At 47.1% G+C, this 22852-nt stretch overlaps 1 protein-coding gene across 8 annotated transcripts in view; it reads right to left on the reverse strand.

Annotated features, from left to right (window-relative positions):
- The window catches only part of TSPAN18 (tetraspanin 18), a 110996-nt gene extending 92528 nt beyond the window's left edge, over positions 1 to 18468 (reverse strand). For 3 of the 8 annotated variants that reach the window (XM_048063421.2, XM_048063283.2, XM_048063638.2), the window contains exon 1: positions 18376 to 18468. The gene's annotated coding sequence lies outside the window, so the exon portion shown is untranslated. Of the gene's footprint in view, positions 1 to 17517; positions 17622 to 18375 lie in introns of those variants that run through there. The other 5 variants (XM_048063984.2, XM_048063758.2, XM_048063911.2 and 2 more) reach the window with 3 other exon arrangements.
- Positions 18469 to 22852: the final 4384 nt, after the last annotated feature.

The following is a 22852-nucleotide window of genomic DNA, read 5'->3' on the forward strand; positions in this document are numbered from 1 at the left end:
CCTGCAGCCTTTGAGGAGATTAGGTTATTACCAGCCAACTACGAGAAACTTAAATCCAGTATTAATCCTAATTCCCATTTAACCAAATCTTCATTGTGCAGTGAGAGCTGGCTGTGCATGAATTTGCACATGTATTATGCCATGTGCAATGATCTGTGTCACAAACAACAGATGCTAAACCTCATGTATGTTTAAGGAATACATCCTGACTGCAGTTTCCAGAGAATCCCAGTAAAGGAGAAAGATGGGAGCTGGGGAAAAGAATGGGCCAAATGGAAATGATTTCTGGGAGACAATGGGAACAATAGGGCTCACAACAAGCTTCTAGCAGCCAATAATTGGAGAACTCGGCCCTGGCTTGGAAGAAAGCAGCACACGTAGCCAAATCGCAAGGACACAGAAGCATCTGTAATAATGCTGCCGTGGTGCCATCACCAACACCGAATGTCTCAGACCATAACTGCCAGGACTGCAGAAAACACTGCCCACCGCTGCTGTGCTCGCCCCCCCAAGATGAGCTCTGGGGGCAGAGGACTGAAGGTTTCCTTGGAGCAAGCCCTGGCCCCCCACTCCTGGTGCCAGCCCTGAGCCCCACCTTGCTGGCTGCTGCTCAGCCACCGACCCATGGGGACGGGGCCAGCTGGAGCCGTATTCCTCCCACTGCCCACCAAAGGAAAGGCAGCTCCTGGTCGCCTCAGGTAACGCAGACACAGGCTTGCTACAGAAGCAAGCAGCTTCAACAGCTTTCACTAGCAGCTAGCTCTTCCTACTGCAAACACAGGAGAGCCACAGTGCTGTCCTAGACCCTCTCCAACACCATTTTACTCCAATTCCCTTCCAAAACCCCTTTAGAGAAGACAACTTGTGCATGGCTCCAGGCTGCCAAGGCTTGCTGAGTTGTCCATGGGCAAGACCACATCACTCAGCACGTTCTGGTATTCCTAGAGATAAAGGAACTGAAGATTAGGACAGACTGCCGCTTGGTCTACTATCAAACAGGACCAAAAGAAAGTTCTCACAGTTATTTGGTGGGGGGGGCGGGGGGAGGGGAGGCAAAAACCACAACAATAATGTTTCCTGTATTTGAAGCACAAGAATTCACTGGAGATGAAAGGGACCTTCAGAGAAACACATTCCCAGGAGAACAAGATGTGTTTGGCACCAGTACCTCTTACAGGCAACAGGCCCTCCCTACTGGCAGAGGAGTCAACATCTGCTGGAAAGGCAAACTATTATTTTTTTTTTTTTAAACCAGATAAGGTAATTGCTGGAAACCACTATTTCCGTCAACCCCAAACTCAGCAGACTGCAACCCTTCAAAATGCTATGAGATTCACGGGCAATATCCATTAACTGGAGGCACAACTAGACCTTCCTTCTCCTTGCAGCTGGCTATTACCTATTGCTTGGTCACTGGGCCACCCAAGTAAGGCCCCGGTAAAGCTGTGGCAGAGCGGAGTAGCAGTAGGCTGTACTCCAACTGAGCTGTGGTAGCTCTCCTTGTGCATGCTCATCCCCTGAAGCTGATGTCAGGTAATTTAATTTAGCAATGATAGAGTTCTGCTAAATTGCATTACCTTGCAGTTGCCATGGGCTAAGACCACACATGGACAACAACCACACCTCATCCAACAGCAGGTAATCTGACCGAGTGCCTGGCTTTTGGCATACTGCAAACTGGTTCAGATCCTCCTTTTGCACAACTTCAAGCCAAAATTTGAACCAAAGACTTTCCCTTTCCCAGGAGGTATCCTATCCACCATGCTGGTGCACGTCCCGGATACTCTTCAATCAGAGTCTGGAAATATGAAGATTCTTGCTGGAAAGAATTCCTGCTGCAATAAATACCAAAATCTCTCAGGGAAGAATAGCTCCCATATAAGTAGCTCCCGCTGTTCCTCTAATGGGAGATCTGGTCTGGGACACTGATCTGTCCAGCCTGAGAAAATGGGAAAGCTTTCTCTGCTTACTGTTGTGGGCTGGATCTCCTGTGACCCTTCTCACCTCAGAAACAGACCAGTATGTGCAAGCGAGGCCAACAGCTGCAGGCTGGTACAGGACGGTGGTTTCTGGCAATCAGCACTTCAGCACCCTTTCTTTCTATATTCAGTCAGCGGCAAAGAGAAGCAGGGCTTTTCAATTATGCAGGCAAGTTAAAAAAAAAGGAAAAAAAAAAAAAAAGGAAGAAGACAGACATTCCCATTCTATTTTACACAAGAATTACTCTCCCAAGGCAACTGTAAATAAAATGAACACCTGCACTGCTTTTCATCAAAGACGGTAACCTTCCAAGACACACCGTTCCCTTCCAAGACACGACCTCCACGGATCACGACTGCATGTCCCCCTCCCTCTTCAGCCAGCCCAGGATCCTGCCTCTCAGACTCATCCAAAAGCCCAGCTCCAAACAGCAGATTTCTTCGGAAATGGCAAAGGATTTGGGTTTGCATTTGTGTTTAGTATTTAATCTGCAGAGATTAGCTGCATACTGAATCATAGAAGTGAGGCTGATGCATCACGTACATACATTCCTCTAAGTCCTACTTTTCCCACTGCCAATACTGTCATCCATTAGCATGGAAGAAGGGGTTGTGGTGGGTGGGAGAATGCAGCTCAGGCTCCACTCTCTTCACACACACAAAACTAAATGGAAACTGGAAGGTACTTAGAGAAATTCAGGACCAGAAAAGCAAGTCACTGCACACTTACTTCTGTCTGCAAAACAACCACAGACACAATAAAAACCATCTCCTTATGCATGCAGTCTTAAATTTTCAACATTAATCAAAATATACTTTGTACGAGGAAATAAGTAGCTCTAAATTGAAAAACATAATGAGATTTCTCCAGTGATCAGAAACATTTCAGGGGGAATAATTTCTTATTGAAAGGTATTGTTTGCAATACCTAAAGCCACTCACTGAGAAATGTAAGAATCAGGCAGAGATGAGTCCACTGAAAACAGACTTTAGGTACATAGATTGTAACTGTCCATGCTGGGAAAAACACAAAGCATAAAGATTTTTAAATAAAAATAATAATAATAATAATAAATCTCTTCCCTCTCCCAAACACACACACACACACAAAATAATCAATTTGTTAAAAGCCACACAGGGAATCATGGTCAACACACAGACTGGATTTCACAAATGCCCCATTCCTAGCTCACTATGCACCAGCCGTGTCTTTATATCACTGAAAACAATCCAAGTCAAAAGAGTTGTCTCTAAAGCTGATTTCCCCAGTGTCCTACCCAATCTAGCCCAAGATGCCCCAAGCGAAGCAATACCTCATGACACCTTTGTTGAAAGGGAAAGAAGAAGCCTACTCCAGTCTCTTACTGCTATCCTGCCCATCTGCCTTGCCTTTGCTTCATCTGGCGTCCTCCTGGCTCCAGCCCCAAGGCAGATCCTTGCAGCAATCCTTCCCCTACTGCCTGCCCTTGCTCCTGCCCCCAGGTGGTATGTGCTGGCAGTCATACTCTTCTGGATTTCAGCTGCAAGATGGAAAACACCGATGCTTTGAAGATACGAAACAAGCTGGCAGAGAGCTAATATTTAAAAACAAATATGCCTTAAAAACAAAACAAAATAAAAAATACGCTGAAAGTTCATTGAAACCTAAAAGTCACAAACTTAATAGCAAAGATATCCCTGCAGCTCAGTGATTCAGGCTCTCTTGGGGGCTGAAATTGCCTGCTTAGGCCTGATTAAAAAGATAAGCACAAACAGACCCATTGCTCTAAGATATTTCAGAGACAGCTAAAGCAATGACAGAATCTCATGGGTTTAATAACACTCATAATTTCAGTTATTTATATTGCCAGTTATCCAAGTGTTTACCTGGCTCCAAAGCATACCATTAACAGAATCTCTGTAGAGTTGAATGAGATATTCCCGACATTTCAAAACCTCAGCCAAAAGCCTAAACAAATGGAACAGAAGTTCCTCCCAGATACAGCTAATATCCCAAGAGGAGGATGCCCGCCGGCCTCCTGAGCAGACTTACCCCAGCCCAGCTGCTCTGGGCAGGCGCAGCAGCACAGAGCTGGTGCCAATCCAGGATCTGCGCGGCCCCCCGAGACAAGCCTTGCTGCCCAGGTCACAGCTGCCACGGAACAAACACACACAGTCCTCTCAGCTGTAAACCTGGAGCCTGAGCCTGCCCTCGGTGAAGACAGTGAGGTAAGAAAGCCAGGAGAATCAGAGTCTTAGTGGTGAAGAAGCACAGTAAGCACACAGAGGACACGCCTCCACTGTTGCAAGGAATTTGCAGCCAGGATGACCCACCTGGTCCCAGGACTCAGCTGGATGGGTTGTGCTGACAGCAGAGCCGTGCACACCTCTTGCACGACAGATGCACCCCCAGAGCCTTGGGCAAGGTGTGTGTCCCAAAAACGTGCCTGTACTGCCATTTACCAAGCCTCCAGCCTGCTCCCTCAGCCCGGGAAGGGGCTGCAGGAGTCACCCGGCCTGATCCCAAACTGGTCCGTCCTGATGCCAGGAGCATCATTCTTCCTTATCGCTGGAGAAGTTCTGCCTAACAGAGATGAAAAGCTATTTAACACTTAATTTCTGGCTGGCCCATCCTTTGGCAGTTAAATAGCATCATTCTTCCCCACTACCACCCCAACTGCTCTCTATACTGAAATAGTTAAAAAAAAGCCCGCAGAACCATTAGCATTTTGATAGCTTTCCGCACATGTATAGCAAAAAGTCTTTAAAATTCATTGCGCTGAGATAATCCTTCAAGTCTAGCATTCCCTCCTCAGCTTGAGGCAACCAACTGGTTTTCTGCCCCTTAATACCTTAATAGAAAGCTCTGAGGAGTTGCCAGGCTAGAAGCCTCAAATACGCTCAAGAAAAGCAGAGTCCTGAAGTTCAAGAGAAGCCATGTAAACTGTCTGGGGTTTCATTAAGAAACTATTACAGGGGCAACATCTTAGACGCTGCAATGCCCCCCGAGATCTCTGCTTCTGTACACAACGTACACACACAGTTTTACTTTCAAAGGGCTGAGCACACGCAGTGCCCACTAATTGCAGCTGCCACCAAGGGTACTCAGCATCAAATTAAAACTTTGACCCAGATTCGATACAAGCTCAGGGACTGGAGCTCCTCATCAGGATCAAAGATGATTTTTTTTTTTTTTTTTTTTAAAATATTATTACAATTTCAGGAACAAAGCTGTGATGTTGAACTGCACAACTGGCATTAATACTCAGCAACTCCCCGTCTGAGCCTGGGAAGTTTCAACAGCGAGTGCCTTTTTAACAGCTCCAAAGCACGTTGCTTTCTCATGGAAGCACCCAGGATCGCCTGGGGGTGAAGAAAGCAGCCATCTCACTACCTCGTGCCTTTGATCAGGATTTCTGCAGTGAAAACAGGTAAATGCTTCAGGACCACAGCACTCCTGAGATGCCACTAAATGGTAGGACTTAAGGCGTTGCTAACATGTTAAGGACTATTAGGCCTAATTAGATCCTCCCTGTATATATTTTTTTGGGGGAAACATTCTGAAAACGCCAGTCTGCTCAAAGGAGAACGCTTGTTGTGAACCTGTGCGCACTTCCAAGAAAGTTAACAGGTCAAAAGTTTGCAGTCAGAAGGCAAGAGAGGCCGTGCTTAGATGGGGAAAAATGAGGTTCGGATCCCAGGGCCATGATCCCCAGTCTCCCATGCTCTAATGCGCATCCCCAAACCACAAAACGCGCACTGTTTTGGCTGTGATAAGATTCTCCCCTCAATTCTCCCAAAACTTCAGAAATTCTTTGTTTTTCCTGTGAGAAACACACACACCCCCAAAGACTCGCTTACAGAGAAAAGGGCGTTCTATCCAAATTTAGCGAATGCACAATTAACACGGGCAAGAGAAGAGCAACAGCAGAATACCGAGCTGTATGGGACATGCAGCCAAGAGAGCGGTGGAGAAAGCTATTTATTTAGCTGGGAAAACTCTTCCAGTAAGGCAGGAAATACTCCCTTCCCATTTTTCAAGCGTGAAATGTCTTTCATAGGAGAAGAATTCGGGTAGGTGTTATTAAGGAAGAAAGTGATTGTGACTCTTTCTAAACAAGACTTTTCATTCTCTCGTCTGTCACAAGTTTCCTGCGACACCCTTGGCAAGTCATTTCGATTTGACATTACCTCTGCCCATTTTACCGATGAAAGAGGACTCTGCCTCGAAAAGGTGCCACAGAGATACAGCCCATTTGCAACCGTGAGATATTGAGATGCTGTGGACCACACAGAAACCTCAATAAGTAAGTGGTAGAAAATCACTGTGAAACAAAACAGAGAGGCAACATCTGCCAGGAGGATTCTGAGCAACGCTGGTGGGCGAGCACGTGGATAGCTCAGGTGCCTGCCCAAGCTGCTCACTCAGGAATGCTGCACCAATTCACTATCTACCAGTCCATTTCTGATTTGTTTCCAGGAGTATACACACAATAACGCATGCTACTAGCAATGTGAATCTTCTTTCAAATGCATTTACAGCTATTGGAAGGGTGAGAAAATTGCCTTATCACGAGTTTCAACAACAGCATCTGATTCACCACCTCCTTGCTAAGCAATACAGTACCTGGACAAATCCTTGCCTTACTTCATCACAAATCAGAGTGATGAGGGATCAGGGAGAGCAGAACAGGAAAGGTGGAGGAAGTGATAAATCTTGTCCATGCAGAGTCACGAAGCTGCAAGACAGCCAAACTGAGGCATTCTTACATTTAATCACATTCTGTTTAAAAATCAATCTTTGGTCCTACTCCATACCGTTGCACTTTATAAAGAATCAAAGATCACAGCTGAAGGTTGCAGCTTCACATTAAAGGACAGTCTACAGGTATAACTTTATAGGATGCTTTATAGATCCACTACATGGCTTCTTTGGGGCTGCTTCAGCTTTAAACAACCAGCCCCAGACGGCACCACTGAAGCCCGCAGTACAGATCCAGCCACAGGAAGGATTTTGCAAGGCAGTCCCACTGAACAGTTTGGGCACGCAGCCCTGGTCTAGATTTTGGCTAACCCTCCCCAGGGCTGTCCTAGTGCAATCTGTTCTTAGTTCAACAGGACAAATTTGCAACCCAGCTCCAGCATACATCTCTGAGACACGCATCTATAAGTTCTCAACTTAATGAAACTATTTTCTCACTAACCCAATTTTTTTCAGTTCTTCATCCCTGATTAAGAAGAAGGAAAAAAAAAGTGTGAAGTCTTAGATCAATAGCTTGCTTTTCTCATTAATTTAAGTATACTGCATACTTGACTAATGTGCAGAATACAGACATGCAGTGGGTGCAGAGAAGTCTGGTCATTCACTGATTAGAAGATGCAAACTGACTTTAGTGGGTAAGTGGTCTAATCCTTGAAAAGGTCTCACATCATCCCCAAACGCCAGTGATCATTAACAGCACAGCCTAAGCCTCTGAAGAAAAACAGCAGCTTATCTTCATCCTCCTGGGGACCTAGGGAACCTTGACAATCAGCTTCTTAAAGGCTTTTTTTAGAGTTTTTTTCCAATGATTGTAACCAGAAGAAGAGGCAGAAGAAGAAAATTTGATTAATTTAAGAAAAATATTTTCCTTTCTTAGATAAATTTTATGTTAAAATACTAAGAGATAATTGTCACCTAATATTTGAGAAGTATTGCCTACCACCAAAAACACAAGAGCAAGGCTTAGAGGTTTTTTTGTTTGTTCTTTTAAACACTGCATCTGGGGCCTGCACCTCTACATCATCACACACAGGCTGGAGTTCATCTCGCACCCAGGACTGCTTTGACATTATGGGGGTCCCAGAGCCAACACGTGGGTTCCAGACCTACCTGCTAAAGTCAGCAGAGCTGTATGGACACCCTGGTTCTGGATGTCATCTGCTTGGTCCTTCTGCTGCCCCGTGATTCTGCGTGGTATAAACACACCTTGTGCCTCCTACTTCAACTCAACAGAGGAGGAGGAGGTAAATCAAGGAGGCAAGCTCAGACTCTTCATCTACCACAACATGAACAAAAGTCTTCTTTAAACAGGTTAGCAGAGACCACGTGAGGATGCATTTGGTTTCCGGAAACAGCCATTATTTAAACCTCAATTACACAGCAACAGCCTCAAACATTTTGCTTCTAAAGGGAGTGTTTCTCCTTTGTCTCTGCAATGCTGGAGCTCAAACCACCAGCTTACCCCCACCTTTTCTTTTTTGAAAGACGGAAAAAAGAAAAAAAAGAGAAGGCAGAGTGGGCTGGAGTGACCACCTCAGTACTGCAACTTCACCTTTTACCACAGAGGAAGCCCCAAAAAGCTGCCCTCTGCAGCCAAGCATCACATCAGTGTTCAGGTGCCTGAGCTGCCCCCAACCACCACATCCGGAGCCTTTTGCAGACAACAACCACAGAGATCAAATGCCCTGGCTAAGCACACACCTAGAGCTTCCTGGAGACCTCAACACGGCTTTCTTTTCGCTCTGAGGAGAATTAAGAACGTACGAAGAGAGGACCACTTTCCTCTCCCCTCCATAAAATGGGAGGAGGGAAGAAACTGGAAGAAAGAGGCCTCTTGCTGAAACCACGTGTTACCCCTCCTTTGCTGAGCTCACTGCAATCAAACCAGCAGGAGAGCGTTTCATCCTGTTCCAAGAAGCTCCTCTCCTGCCCTAAGCATTATTTTTTCATACCCTGCCCAACAACAATGGCCCAGGCACAAAGGTATCAGCCGTGTTCAGCTATATTCTCCTTGGCAGCTTAAGGTCATTTTCTAACAACACTCCTTGGAGAGGGCAGGGGTTTAGGAGCATTTTCGTCCTATAACCAGACTCTTACTTGTATGGCCTTGACCCTGCCAAAATATACCAGAAGTGCTTTAGGGACAGTCACTCTTCTCCTCTCCTGACTGATGTGCTGATTACTTTTTAAGGTCTCCAGAGATTTTTCACTCCACCCTGCAAAGATAACATCCAGGGGAGCCATGAACCTGCAGAACCAGGGAAGAAAGACAGCAAGGCCACAAAGAAACACAAGGACATGTAGAAAGCAATCTATTTTCTCACCCCAACACATTTTTTTGGGGGGGAGGGGAGGGGGGGGATTTTAAGATTTTTTTTTATTATTTCCCATAGGTATTAACCTATGGAAACCACCTTGGAATTCATCATGCAAAAACCCATGTGCACGAGAACACCAGTCTTGTGGTTAGGACATACATATCTGGCATGTAAGAAACCTGCTTTCAGGACCCTGTTCTGGATCTGTGACAGCATAGGTGAAAAACCAAAGCCACTTGACTCCCAGCCAGCATCTGTGTTTTGACTACGAAATTCTATTCCAAACCCAAGAAATTCACCTAAGGAGAACTGAGCGGAGACCAACCCTTTCCCACAAAGCAGTATTGGTTTCAATAAATCAGCATTTTCTGCATGCAAATCGTCTCCCTGAAAAACTCCCAGCCAGTCCTAGCCTTAAGAAGTAACTTGTGTGGTTTCTGCTGAAGACATCAGCCGGGAAGCAACCCACCCAACAGAGGTTCTGCCTCGGCACAGCTCGCCTTCCCTAAGCAGGGGCACTCCAACACCACGCCAGGAAACAAATAAGGCTTCCTGAAGTTTGCCCTGACGCTTCAGGATTCTCTCTTCTTCTAGCTGTATTGTTTAACAGAGGAAAGGAGGTGTGGTGGGAAAACCTCACGCACTTCATTCCTGTTTACTGTACTTGTTCCCTCGTCTGGGTGATCTGAGGCAGTAAAAATGCTGCTGATGTCCAAAAGTGTGTGTGTGTGTACATACACGTGGTGAAAGCTTTGGAGCCTGGCCTGTACGTTACGTGGACAACTCTGTGCACGGGGGCAGGCAGCAGCTTTCTCCTCTGTAGCTCTAGGGAGAGGTTAACCTGACAGAGGGAATTAAAAGAAAACACAGAGTAATGACACAGTTTGTCTTGCTGTTTTGAGATGCTTCCTATGAGCTCACTTGAAAGCATCTCCAAAAGCACAGCCTTCTTAAAATAAATTCTCCTGAAAGAACGCTTTTCCTCTTCTAAACGCAGGATTTTATGTGCAATACAGGATTATCCTATATAGGTCACTGACACTCTGCGGAAACCTATGTAAGAAGGCCTATTTAGTGTGGGAATAGAACTATTTATCTAAGTTTTTTGGCTTCTCTTCCTTTATTGCTAAGAATATTTCAATTGAAACAACATCTTTGTGCCTTTGAGGCTATCTGCTCCCACTGCCACTTCCCCACCTGGAGCTATAATCCTACGTTTGTCACAGACCCAGTCACTGTGGCAGAAGTTATTACGGTTACAGTCTGCAGATTATAGCAACTTTTAATAGGGGATAAGCAGCAGGAAAAGGTGAGCTTAAGCATTAAAGAACCTGCCAGTTCAAAGAACCCCATTATTAATATTTATTATTTTTAAGCATTCATTGAGTGCTGTAGAAGATAAAAGAACGAGCTGAATGCAAGAACCAAGGACCCAAGTTGATATAAGACAAGACAACGGGAGAGCAAAAGGAATGAGCATATCGTCTGGGGAGGAAGAGAGCCAAGGAAGAGGTAGCAACAGCAAGGAAAAAAGCCGCACCTTTTGTCAACAAGATGTTCCTAATAGTAAGGAGTCTGAAGAGAATTAAAGAATTCCTCAATGTCTAATCAGAACTGTTCCCCATAGGGGATTTTCTGCGCGCTGTTACATGGCATTGGCCTATCTTTAAAGAATGGAGCTTTGATCATAAAAAGCAAGCTGGGATGGGGAGTGGAGGTGGGGACGGGACGGGAAAAACAACAAAAGGAAATGCAACTGCATCACCCTGTGGTGTAAGGGCGAAATCAAGCCCCAGACAGATGCTTCACAGAGCTCCAAGTAAAACCACTCAGACTTTGTTTAAAAGGCTAGAATGAGGCATCCTTCTCTCTCACGTCCTCCATCCTAGGTAAATTCTTCTTCCAGCCCACAAACCCTTGGCTCCTGTTGCTTCAGAGGGACTACAAGCTGGTACTTCTCTTTCCTAAGGAGGCAAGCTTGTGGCTGACACCACTTTAAACCTTCACGCTTTCAAACTGCAAGCCATGAGGCTGCTCAGCTCCAACACACATCGCCGAGATTAGCTAACAGGAACATGCATCACACCCACATGCCGAGGCGACCATCTCCATTTTCACCGCTGGCCAAACAGATGCTCAGAAAAGCAAAGCAAGTTGCCCACACAGGAAGAGGCTTTATTTACACAGCAGGCTGATGCTGGTGGTGCTGGTATTTGTACTCCCCAGTTCTGAGCACCAAAATCATTGAGAGGACTTGCGAGTGAGAGTCCCACTCGCTGCCCAATACCCTCTGCTCCCCAAGGCTACTGCAATGCTTCAGAGCTTCTCCCTGCAGAAATTCTGAGAGAAATTCACTACAAACTGAGGCTTGGAAATACCTGTAGTGGCATTAACAAAGAAAATTAATGTTTGTAAACTCAACTGATTCTTCTCCTGCCAAGCCTTCCCCAGCGCAGTATCAAAATATGAACACACAAAATGCAAAGCACGAAACCTTCTGTTCCTTTCAGCACAGCGAGAGGAAAAAAAAAAAAAAGAAAAAATAGCAACCTTCATCCATCCACCTTTGGGAAGCCTGTTCCTTCTTAATCTCATCAGACTTGCTAACGACTGATGTGACCCACCAAACGCTTAAAAGAAGAGGTTTTGTTTTTGTTTTGTTTTTGGTAACCTGGCAAAGCACCATGCTGAGCTCAAATCCTAATCTGTTTGGAAGGTCTTTTTCCAGGCCTGCCGACCCAGTCACGCATCACATCAGCAAGCTGGGTCTCAGGCTGCTGAAGGAAAACAGAGGTCAAAGATCTATCGGTCCTTCCAGCCTCACGCCTTGAGCATTCGCAGAAGTAACTCCCAGCATTTCCTGCATCTCATTCTGGAAAACAGTGTGGTGCAGCTCCAGAAGATGCCTGTCACGCGTCTGTGCTTCAGCCATGTTCCCATAGGGAGCAAAAGCTTTGTTGATCAACACAAGATAAGCGCCTCATTTCACGCGGCTCTCAGAATCCCCCCTGACATTAACAGGAACAACGAGAACCCAGCAGTTCAAAAATATATCAGATCCCAATCCAGCCCTCTTAAGAACTTTTTGGGACATTCAGTCCTTCATTCTCCATGATTTCTAATGCATGTCTGTTGTAGACACCATCTAAGCCCCACCAATGGTCCAAACGCTTACAGGAAGAGGAATATTGATGACGGTGACAGTGACTCCCACTGCAAAGCGTACTGAGTTTCCAAAACGCTCTCCCGTTTACCCTGGCAGCGGGCTTTGGCAAGTTTGGCTGGAAGGTACCTGCAGGTCCCAGAGTCTTCCATGAGAAACAGGTTCTCAGCAGGTCTGAGAAACCAGCCCAGGCCAGGCGTAACAGCTCCGTGCACAAGAAGATCTGGTTCTTTTTACTCCCCAAGAAAACGAGATGTGCCATCAAGTGAGCCAAGAACAAATCCTATCGCTGCTTTCCCAGCATACTGCATTCCAGTTCAGTGCCCTGCGAGGGCCATGTCTCACGAACAGGCAAGCTGCCAGTCAGCTCATTTAGTCCATTTTTTTTTCCCCGAAGAGGCGTAGACACCATCATTTGGTGCAATCTTTATTACTCTGAACTCCCTCCTCGTGGACCGCCTTACACTGAGCTTTTCATAAAGAATAAATATAGTAACTGTTTCCACAATAACGTTAAAAATACCCCAACAGATTAAATTCAACAGATAAAATGGGGCCATAAATATGTATGTCTAGCAACATGACCAAAATCACCCTTCTTCAAACTGGGCATCGGGCCATGAAAAAAAGCTGCTAGCGTTACAATTTCATTGCTGAGCCTTATGAGAAGCTCAGAGCTGGAGAAAGGCTCAGCACGGGAATAAAGCACGACACACACAACCCGAGCGGCCACCGCTCCTGAGCCCCTGTGGGGCTGTGCCACTGAACACAGAGAACAAGTCACCATATGGTCCCACACCCCAACCCGCTCAGCTGTTCTGCTGGCTTTCCAGACATCTGGAATGGCATAAAATTCATTTAAAGCTGTTTATGACTCAAGTGAGAAGTTTGAGAGGATACAAGAGCTATTATTATCTCTGCTATTCTACGCGACTTTTCACATTAGCAGCTTGGTTCGGTTCCTCTTCCCCAGGATCGACACGATGCTTCTTCCACCACTTCCCAAAGACTAACCTGGACAAACCCCAGACCACATCAGACACCATGCGGACACCCTCAGGAAGTCCCGCTCTGACACAGCTGTATGCCAGCTAAACGAGAGAGAGAGAAGGACAGGAACAGAGCTTAACTAACTAAACACAACAGCTGAGCAGAGAAAATCCAGACCTATGCCCTGACCCACGAGATCACGCAGCCCCTTTTTAATGGCCATAAAGGCCAGTAATACCAAGTACACGGACAGAAGTTTTACCACTGCATCTCATCCAAAGCATCTTCTGTTTCTTCCTCAAGCGATACACTGGTCTAAGAAAACTGACCTTAATTTGGGCTCAAGAACAGATATTTCCACAGTGACCTTTCAATCTATTTATCAAGTAGCTGCATGCTTCCATTTTAGACCAAGTTTATGGAGTAAATATATATCAAAGCAAACATCCTGATAGCGAAAAACAAACAAACGACACAAATATGGTAAGAACCTCTAGGGATGTTCTAATTGTAGGAATCCTTCTTGGAGGGACTACACAGATACAAGGGATCCCAGGCAGAAATAGAACCCTCACTAAAAACCTGTGGTGGTCAAAAACCCACTTATGTCTTCTCTGAGGACAGCTACAACTTTTTTTTTTAACTGAAGCTGGTGAGGGAAAAAAAATATACTATAGGAATATCCTCAATTGTCATGTAACATCCACTGCACATTGTAAGTCTGGTCTCAGTCCAGCAAACATGAAGCATCCACATAAGCAGAAGAAGGTAGCAGAGGTGCAGAAGCAAATCCCATCTGGGGTCAATTTGTAAGAGTAAAACATCTTTAAATCATTTGTTTCTTTAAGCCTTATCGGTGCAAAAAAAAAAAATAATAAAAACACACTGACAAACTGTTTTAGTGGCTGGTGTGGTTAACAAAAGTAAGTTTAACACAATGCCTTCCTGTGGCCACTTTCAGCCTCAGCACCTTGACAGATCTTGGACCGTCAGCCCATGACAGATCTTTACCGATGGAGAAGTGGTAAATTAGGTCCAAGGCGAGAGGTGGAGGCCAAAAAAAAACAAAGAAAAAGCTCCACCAAGTATTCAACAGGCACTGAATCCATTTGAATCCTCTGCCAGGAACTAAGGGATAGGGTTGTTCATTCACCATTTTGGAAACTCAGGACTCCACGGTGATGAGAAAGCAAGACAGGCTGGTGTAGGGAAGGGACAGACACAAGGGATGCTGAATGGCAGAGTCCAAGCAGCGGTAGGACCGAAAGCAACCATCGGAAAGCGTAAGTCTGGGCATCCAGAACATACCCTCATATGAAACACAAACTCCAGCAATCTTCCCAGTGCTGAGAGGTGGTGGGAGAGGAGGGAATGGACAACACAAAATATTCAAGGAAGCTTTAGAGGGAGTAAGCGTCATGAGTAACAATACCGTTGTTTGGACTCATTTTTCTGTACAACCTTCTTCTTCCTCCTTCTTTTACTATTTAGAATTAAGATTAGCAACCATTTCCAAGCTTTTTAAAAAAGGGAGAACTTAAGAAATAGCTTAGAACGGAATAAGCAATTTCAGACCCTAAATAGCTCACTTCTATGCATTTTGGGGTAGAGATACACGGGCTGTGCCCTCCCATGCAAATACATTACTTGGTTTTGAGCTACTATTTTGAAGTCACAACTAGAGACCTCAGCTTCCCAGCCCTCGCTGTACTATTTTGATTTTTTTATAGGGAAAAAAAAAAGGATCCAAAATCTTTCTCTCTGATTTTACCGATGAGAGCTTAAGTTTAAGTTGGGGGGAGGATCAACACAAACTTTAGCCAGAGAGACTCTTAAAAAAGCAAAAGTAGGCTTTATCTTGCAACAAAACCCCCAAACGAGGGCTGCTTCAGCAGCCTCAGAGGCTTAGCAAGAAGTATAGATATTCATCTCATTTAATTATAGCTCCCAGACAGACCTTGGACCTACAACCACCTCACGCAATGACTCATCCTCAAGATGTCAAGAACTATGCACTACCTCACAACACTCTCCGAATACAACTTGGACCACCATCTGTTTATTTAGATACTTAAAGCCTCAATTTTGTAGCATCTGAGCTTCTCGTTTCAAGTCCTTCCTGAGCTAAGACCCACGGCCCCATAAATCCAGTAGCTTCTGTTTCCAGGGCAGTTGTGTCTGTTTTCCTGCAGCCTGGTGAGAACAGACAGGACCAGAGATAATTAAATAAAAACACAGGAACTGCATTATTTATTTTAAAGGAAAACGTGTCTTCTAGGAAGAAAGTCCTTTATTTGGGCAAATCTGTAAGCTGTTTATCAGCTTAAACTCATTATCTGCCCATATGGTCTTAGTACTGTGGTTTAAAAAAAAAATGGGCATGCACTAGCTGATGAAATGTCATCTGCCCTTATGCCAGAAACTAGTATTTTTGCATTGACGTCAAATTAGGATCCTTGCCACTAGTGAAGGGCTACCATAAGGATAGTCATAATATTTTAATTATGAAGGGATCTTACAGAAGGCAGCAAGGAAGGCAGGGGGAAGGCAAGAAAACCCATTCACAAAAAAACACAAAGTCATTTAATTCACTTTTTGCCTCCTCTGCTCTAGTTCTTTTTGTTTGGGGAGGTGGGGTGGGAAAGAGAGCGCTAATTTAATTAAAAAAAAAAAAAAAGGCAAAAAAAAGGCAAGAGAATGAGAAGCTAGAGCCAATAAACACACATCAAAGCATGAAATGGCTCTGCTTCAACTGCCTACAGTATTCAACCTGGGATAGATTAAGGGAAGATAAAAGGTGCTAGGAGAGAAAACGCTGCCCCTACAGCAGCGCAGGCCCGGTGCGCAGAGCACCGACACCCCAGCCGGCTCCGTCACACCGAGAGCGGTGAGCGCAGGAGATGGACCCAGCCCGCAGAGACCCACACCGACCGGCCACCGCCTGCCATCGGGGACCAGCCCCGGGCAGCTAGGTGGCCTGAAGCCTTTCCCCTGCCCCACCGGGCAGGAGCTGGGGTTACAACTCTGGGGGTCACCACCAGCCACCCAGGGTCTGGCGCAGGACGTCGGACCTGGCCGACTGACCTGTCACCCTGCTGATACCAGGAGAGGAACAAACCGAAGTCGCGGTAACAGATGTTAGCCGTGTTTTTCCGAACCGCAGGGCTATTCCTGGTTACGGATACTGTTTCTGCCTTTTCAAACAGACCTGCAAGGCTGCGTGTATGGAATTATTTGAATTAAACAACGCACAGACAACTTGGCAAAGGAATTGAGGATAGCTCAGCATTTTCATACACACACAACGATTCCCGTTTCCCTTTTGCCCAGCCCCACCCTGAGAAGTATAATACACGTTACAGCAGCCAAAAGTGAGATCACGCCAGGATAGAGTCATTCGTTGCCATCAGCTGAGGAGAGGACGCAAGCGCTCCGATCCCACTCCCCTTGCAGGGAGAAAAAACAGAAGGAAACACCACTCTGCCTCCCTCGGCTTCCACTGGGGGGACGTGAAGTTGCTGGGCTCCGCTCTAACTTTTTAGGCAAGCCTGGAAACGCAAGCCCGGTGCTCTTCCCAGCATGCCATATCCTTACGCCCCAGAGAAAATAAAGGGATTTCCCCACGATTTACAAAGGAAACATCGCGTACTTGCCTTACGAACCAACACAGCCCCTGAGCGGGTTTGGCTCATCTGCAGCAAGCAGAGGGCTGGGCAGCGGCTGCGCGGGGCTGCCATGGCACGGCACGGCACAGCACGGCCAGCCCTCGCTTGGGATCACCCCCAGGGCCGGGGGCTCCCAGCTGGGGCCCCCCAGCCCACCCCAGGGCTCGGTCCCGTCCTGCCCCAGCGCTGGGCTGGTTTGCAGGCTGGTATTTTCTCCCTCCGCTCATCGAGGGGTAACCACCCGCTCACCTGCACCTCTCCTGGGCTGGGACACGGCTCCCCCAGCTAAGCGATGTGCGGGAAGGGCTGCTCTGCGGGAAGTGCAGGACGGTCAGAAATTGTATCCCCATTTCGCTGACAAGTCTGGGCTGTCTCAGAAAAGTTAAAGTTCCTCTTTTCCCTCTTCTCATCCCCCTCCACTTAAATTCATGGCAACTGCACTGCACAGTCCTTCAGCTAACGCCAACAAAAGCAGCGCTGCGGCCACAACAAATACAGAAATATTAACTGCCTTCCAGGGAGGGTCAGCCGCTTGAATCATCTGACCGTACTACATAAATACTTCAGAAAAAGCAGACAACAGAGAAGCATATGCACCATCCGACACAGCTGAAATTTGAAAAAAAAATCCCCCCCCCATTATGAAAAAGAAAGCACACACCTATTTCTTCCAGCGATGTTCCTGTCATTTGCCTTCAGCCTGTTCACTTTTGAGACCCAGCAACTGCTGCTCCTTATGAACGCACTAAGCACCACAACGATCATTTCACTGGCAGAGCCCACGAGGCACTTGAACGCATCTCGCTAAGACAACTCTAGAATAAAAGCGCCCGCTTCTACCCACTGGTAAAAACGCAGGGCGAGCCCGCGCTCACTACCTGAGTGCAGCCAGGCAGGCACGCAGCCATCTCCAGCACGCTCCTGCCCAACCAGCTTTGGTAGCCACTGGCTATTCGATGAAATACGTGCCTGCAGCCTATTAATTGCGTTCGCAGTTTCTGTTATTACAGAAACACAGGCAGCAAGCACGCAGGGCTCGCTAATAGCCAAGAGCGGCATTAGGGAGAAATAAATTACGCTTACCAAAGAGACCTCACAGGAAAACCATCCAAACGCAATGCAAACGCTGCCTACTCGCTCACTGAGCTACCTACCCGCAGAAGTTTAGGTTCCTACAAAGCCGGCTCCTACAAACCCCCGTCCTCGGGCAGCACCGACCCGGGCGGGCAGGGCTGCAGGCTGCGGGGGAGCAAAGCCCCGCCGGGCTGGGCACAAGTGGGAACCGCGGGTAACTCCCCCCCCCCCCGTCCCCCTGCTCCATCCCGGCCCCGGGGGCGGCAGCAGCCCGACCCCAGACCTACAGCGGGGCACGCCCGGGGCACGCAGCGCTCCCCCCCCGGCACCGGCGCTGCGGGAGCGGGGACGAGAAACCCGGGCACGGCCGCGGGCAGCGGCTGGGGCTCGGCCGGACCCCGGTGCCGAGCCCCGCAGCCCCTCCGCGGCAGCCCCGGCCCCTTACCTCCCGGCGGCTCCCGCTGCCGTGCTCGCCCCGTGCCCGGCCGCCGCCGAGCGCCGGAGCCGCCAGCGGAGCGGCTCCGCCTCCGGCCGTGCCCCCCCGCTCCGCCCCCGGCCCGGCCCCGCCGCCGACAGCGCCCGGCCCCGGCCGCCGGGGAGCCCTCGGTGAGCCCCGGGGGTCCGGCAGCACCAGGGCTTGTGGCCCGGGGACAGGCGGGTGTGAGCCCGCCGAGCGGCTCCGGTGCGGTGCGGCACGGCAGAGGTAGCGCGGCTGTCTTGAAGGGGGCATCTCCGGCCCCCGCACGCAGCCTGAGCGCACCTGGGGGGTCGGATGTGATGAGCCGAGGGTCTCTTCCAGCGTACCTGGTTCTGTGATGCGCTGATAACCCGGCTGTGCCCCATTGGGGCGACGCTTCACGGGCCCTGCTGCTCACAGAGGTACTTGCTGCCTTGGTGGTAAAGAAACCGAGGGCGGAAAAAGCATGCAGAAGTTACACGTACTCTCAATAGCAACACCTCAGGAGTAAGGAGTCAGTAAACTGGATGTTGCACTTGCATATGGTAAGAGATAATGCAGACCCTGTGAGTTGTCCCACGCAGGCACGTCCTGGTGTTTCCAAGAAGCCCTGTTTATTTCACGCTGCCCTGCAAGACAAGGGGATGCGGATCTGGATCCTCCCAGCTTGTTGGAAGAACAAGAGGCAACACGAATGTCTAGCAGTGCTGTGCAAAGGAAAAATGACGCGCCAGCATCTCCATGTATCTGCTAATGCCTCCTCTATCTGGTAATGAACAGATACAAGGCTCCCCAGGTGCAAATATTGGCGTTGGCTTTCTTTTTTCCCTCTTGTGATATAAAGATAGGGAGATACGCACAGAAGCTAACACTTATGGCCCCAAATCCATTTCTCTGTAATAGCAAAACTAGATTGCACAACCAGATCGTATTTGTAACATATGTTTTGTTACAGTCTATTGCTTAAGACAGGCAATCATTTTCAGGTCTGATATTTTCTTATAATGCTTGGGCCCCTGTTTTTCCATTGCTGTTTCACTGTTCATTTATTTGTGTCACAGCGTGAGCCTACCTCTCCTTGCTCTTTGTGGCTGAGTAGGGGATTTCCATTTCTTTATTAGGCACAGTTTGACACGAGGTAATAGCCTTGTTCCTCATTTGATTCCTTTGCAAAGGACTCGGAGTGCTATTTTCCAGGAGGCTGGGTTGTCATACTCCTCGAGCAGCGGATCGTGGTTCTTTCAGGCCATGGTGACGTTTGTGCTCAGCAGATCTGTCACGCTGCACCCCCCCCCCGACACAGCGCCTGCACCCCACACTCAGCCCCGTGCTGCCACAGGCCCGTGCCAGGACCCCACAGTTTCGCTATATATGCGGTGAATAAGCCGTGAAAATGTGGGATCGCATGCAGAGGGCTTCTAGGAAACTGAGCGGGCTTGCTCGTGCCCCAGACACCGCAGTTTTAAACAGCTCCACGTCCCATAGAAAACTTCCCTTCCTCCTCGGGGGCACCCTTGCATTTTTCCAACAGCTGCCCCCCCAGCTCCAGTGACATCACCATTCTGAAACTATTCTGGAAAAACGTACAGGGCGACGTATTGAGACTTATACACGTTTTCTGTTTTCCACCCTGATTCCATGAAACTGTTTTGTAAATGAACAGAAGAGAGCTATATGTGACCCCAGCTTCCCAAGCCCCCACGAGCCCGCATAGACACAATAGTCCTCTTACATGCTCAATGTGCAATTTAAGGGGCCGCCACCGAAAACGAGCTTCCCGAGCTTATAGTGCTTTCACTATCATGAAGGAACTGCTTTGTGAGTCCCAGCCGGCGCTGAGCTGAGCTTTGCACTTAAAGCTGGGGTTTACATTCATCACTACGTATGAAGGATGTAGTATATCCCCCACGAACTGAGCACATAATAGCAACAGCCTTGGATAAAAACAGTTTTACTATAGATAAGCTTGCAAGAGGCACATTTTACTTGTTTTCTGCTAAATACATCACTGACATGAAATCAGAAGAAGGAAATAGTTCCATGGCTTAGCCCAAAGCACTGGAGCCGCTTTCTCCTGTTTCAGCAGCGCCAAGAGCTGAAGGGCTGCCTCGTGAATATCGCATCCCACGTACCGTAATCTGGAGTCTCTCCCAGTACCTTTTTGATAGGTACAAGTTTTCAGAAGCAGAAATTGCCACGTTGGGAAGCCATAAACAAACCGGGGCAGGTTCCTCACTGGTGCTAACTGTGGATTTTGAGAGAATTGAGTTTAACTCCATGCAGCTAACCCAATGCTTCTAACCTCCCTCCCGCCTGTGCTTCACGCCTGACTTCCCAGCTCCGCAGTCTCCCTTCTGCTTCCTCCCCACCTTTCCTCCCACTTCCTTTGCCTCCGGACATCTCCTTTTCTTTTCCGATTATTTTCTCTCAGTAGTCCTACTAATGTTTTTCGAATTTGCTGTAAGGCGTATAAAGAAGTAATCCAAGCACAATCCAGCTTGGCTGCAGTTCCGAGAGCTGGACCGACACGCAGCCCAGCTCGTTGCCTCGGCAGATGGGCAGAAGGAAACTCTCTGGCATCTGCATGCTGGAACCTGAGTATCAGTCTATTTCCAGATAACTGCGGCACATTCCAGGAGCAATCTGTGCTCAGTAGAAATCACAGTGTTATTAACTCTGCCGTGAGGCTGAACGGCACTTCGGAGAGCGCAAAGCAAACAAGGCCTTAGCCCCAGCGAGCCGAAGATGACAAACTGACTGTCCGAAGCTGATCACCCGCTCCCAGGTAAAGGTACCGAAGGAAGCGATCTTGTTTTTTCGACACGTCGAGCACTCGTTCCACCCATCAGTACGCTCCATCAGCTGCTATCAGACTGCTTTCCCAGGGCCCCTCCATCAGGCCTGGGAAAACAGCATGAGGGGACAGTTGACGTACTGGTAGCGAGAGGTTTGTTCAAGCTTCATCATTAAAAGTATAATTAAAACCTTGCCAGTATATTTTTCAACCCAGTTTTGCTTTCCCAGGCTCAGCTGGGAAAACTGAAGCTACAATGCTTCCAATGTGGTTTCTTTGTCAATATCTGTATTTCCCAATCGTTTTCGCTCAAGCAACAACGAGTATTTTGGAGAAAGAAATATCACAGGCCCTCACGCAGCTTTGCCATGCTTTTTTTTTTTCAATCACTAATTAATCTGTTTTGAATATTCATTTGCAGATTTATTTTTCCCAATTTCGGTTGCATGTTTACTTGATCACGTTAACGCACATGTATGTTTTTCCAAAGGGAAAAGCATGTCCTGTCACAATTTCACATATGACCCTCTTATGTTTCAGACCCTTGGTGACTCGCAGACCACAAGATGGGAAGCAGGTTTCTAGGGCAAAAAAAAAAAAAAAGTTCTTCTGAAGATTATCCACTCCGTGAACAACGCTTTGTGCACACTGAGATACACAAATAGGTAGACATAATTTTGCTAACTGCTTTTCTGCACATCCCCCTCCTTCTTTGTCACTTTGAAGTAGCAGGATCGTACAAAAGAACTGGCAGTGATGCCTGAAACCAAAACTCCAGAAGCAACAATCGAACGAGCCTCTGGACCCCGTCCAGAAAAATCTGAATTAAGAGAATTCTTTATAATAATTTTAATATTAATCACTGAAGGCATGCTTTTAAAGAAAAATGAACATATTTAAGATGTTACGCGTTTCCAGTGCTAACAACAGATAAAGCTGTATATTACTGAACTGAAGGAAACAAATTAACAATGACAAAATAGAAAATATGCTTTGCATTGTTATTTTTTTGCCTTTTTTTTTTTTAAAATAAGTTTCCTAAAATGGAGCTTATGCCAAAACCCCATGATTTCCAACTGCACATCCTTTGCAAAAGTTTTCAACTTTCCTATTTCCTCTGAAAGTTGCAGCTTTTTTTTTTCTGTATTTCTTGAACATCACAAGTAAACAAAATTTGTTTCCCACAACCTTTTTAGTCATTTTCAGTCACTAAGGACAAGCACCATGGAGGCCCCCATTGCACCAGACACCCCACAGTCCCTACGCCCTACAGGTCTACATACGACAAAAGAGACAAATACAGGGGAACGGCCATCCCTGTTCACAAATAGGAAATCAAGGCACAAAGAATTAATGAAGAAAAAGTACTGGAGGTCTGTGGCAGCTCTAGGACATGAGCTAGGAGATCCTGGATCCCAGACAAGTGCCTTATTCATCCAAACATGTATCCCCAAATGTTTTGACACTTCTTGGCATTTGCGTTTCTCTTGTAACACTAAGGGAGGAGGCTCAAATGCAGTTTTAAAACTCTGTCTCACACTAAAATCCTGAAACAGTTTTTGTTCTCATAAGATTTTATAAAGCACCTATTTCTTCCTTTAAGAGAAAGAAAGCTAACAGACATAGCTTCAGGGTTTATTTTTCCTTGAGATATTCCAATTAAGTAACGCT

This window comes from Anser cygnoides, chromosome 5, assembly GCF_040182565.1.
Source record: "Anser cygnoides isolate HZ-2024a breed goose chromosome 5, Taihu_goose_T2T_genome, whole genome shotgun sequence".
In the NCBI taxonomy this organism is placed as follows: domain Eukaryota; kingdom Metazoa; phylum Chordata; class Aves; order Anseriformes; family Anatidae; genus Anser; species Anser cygnoides.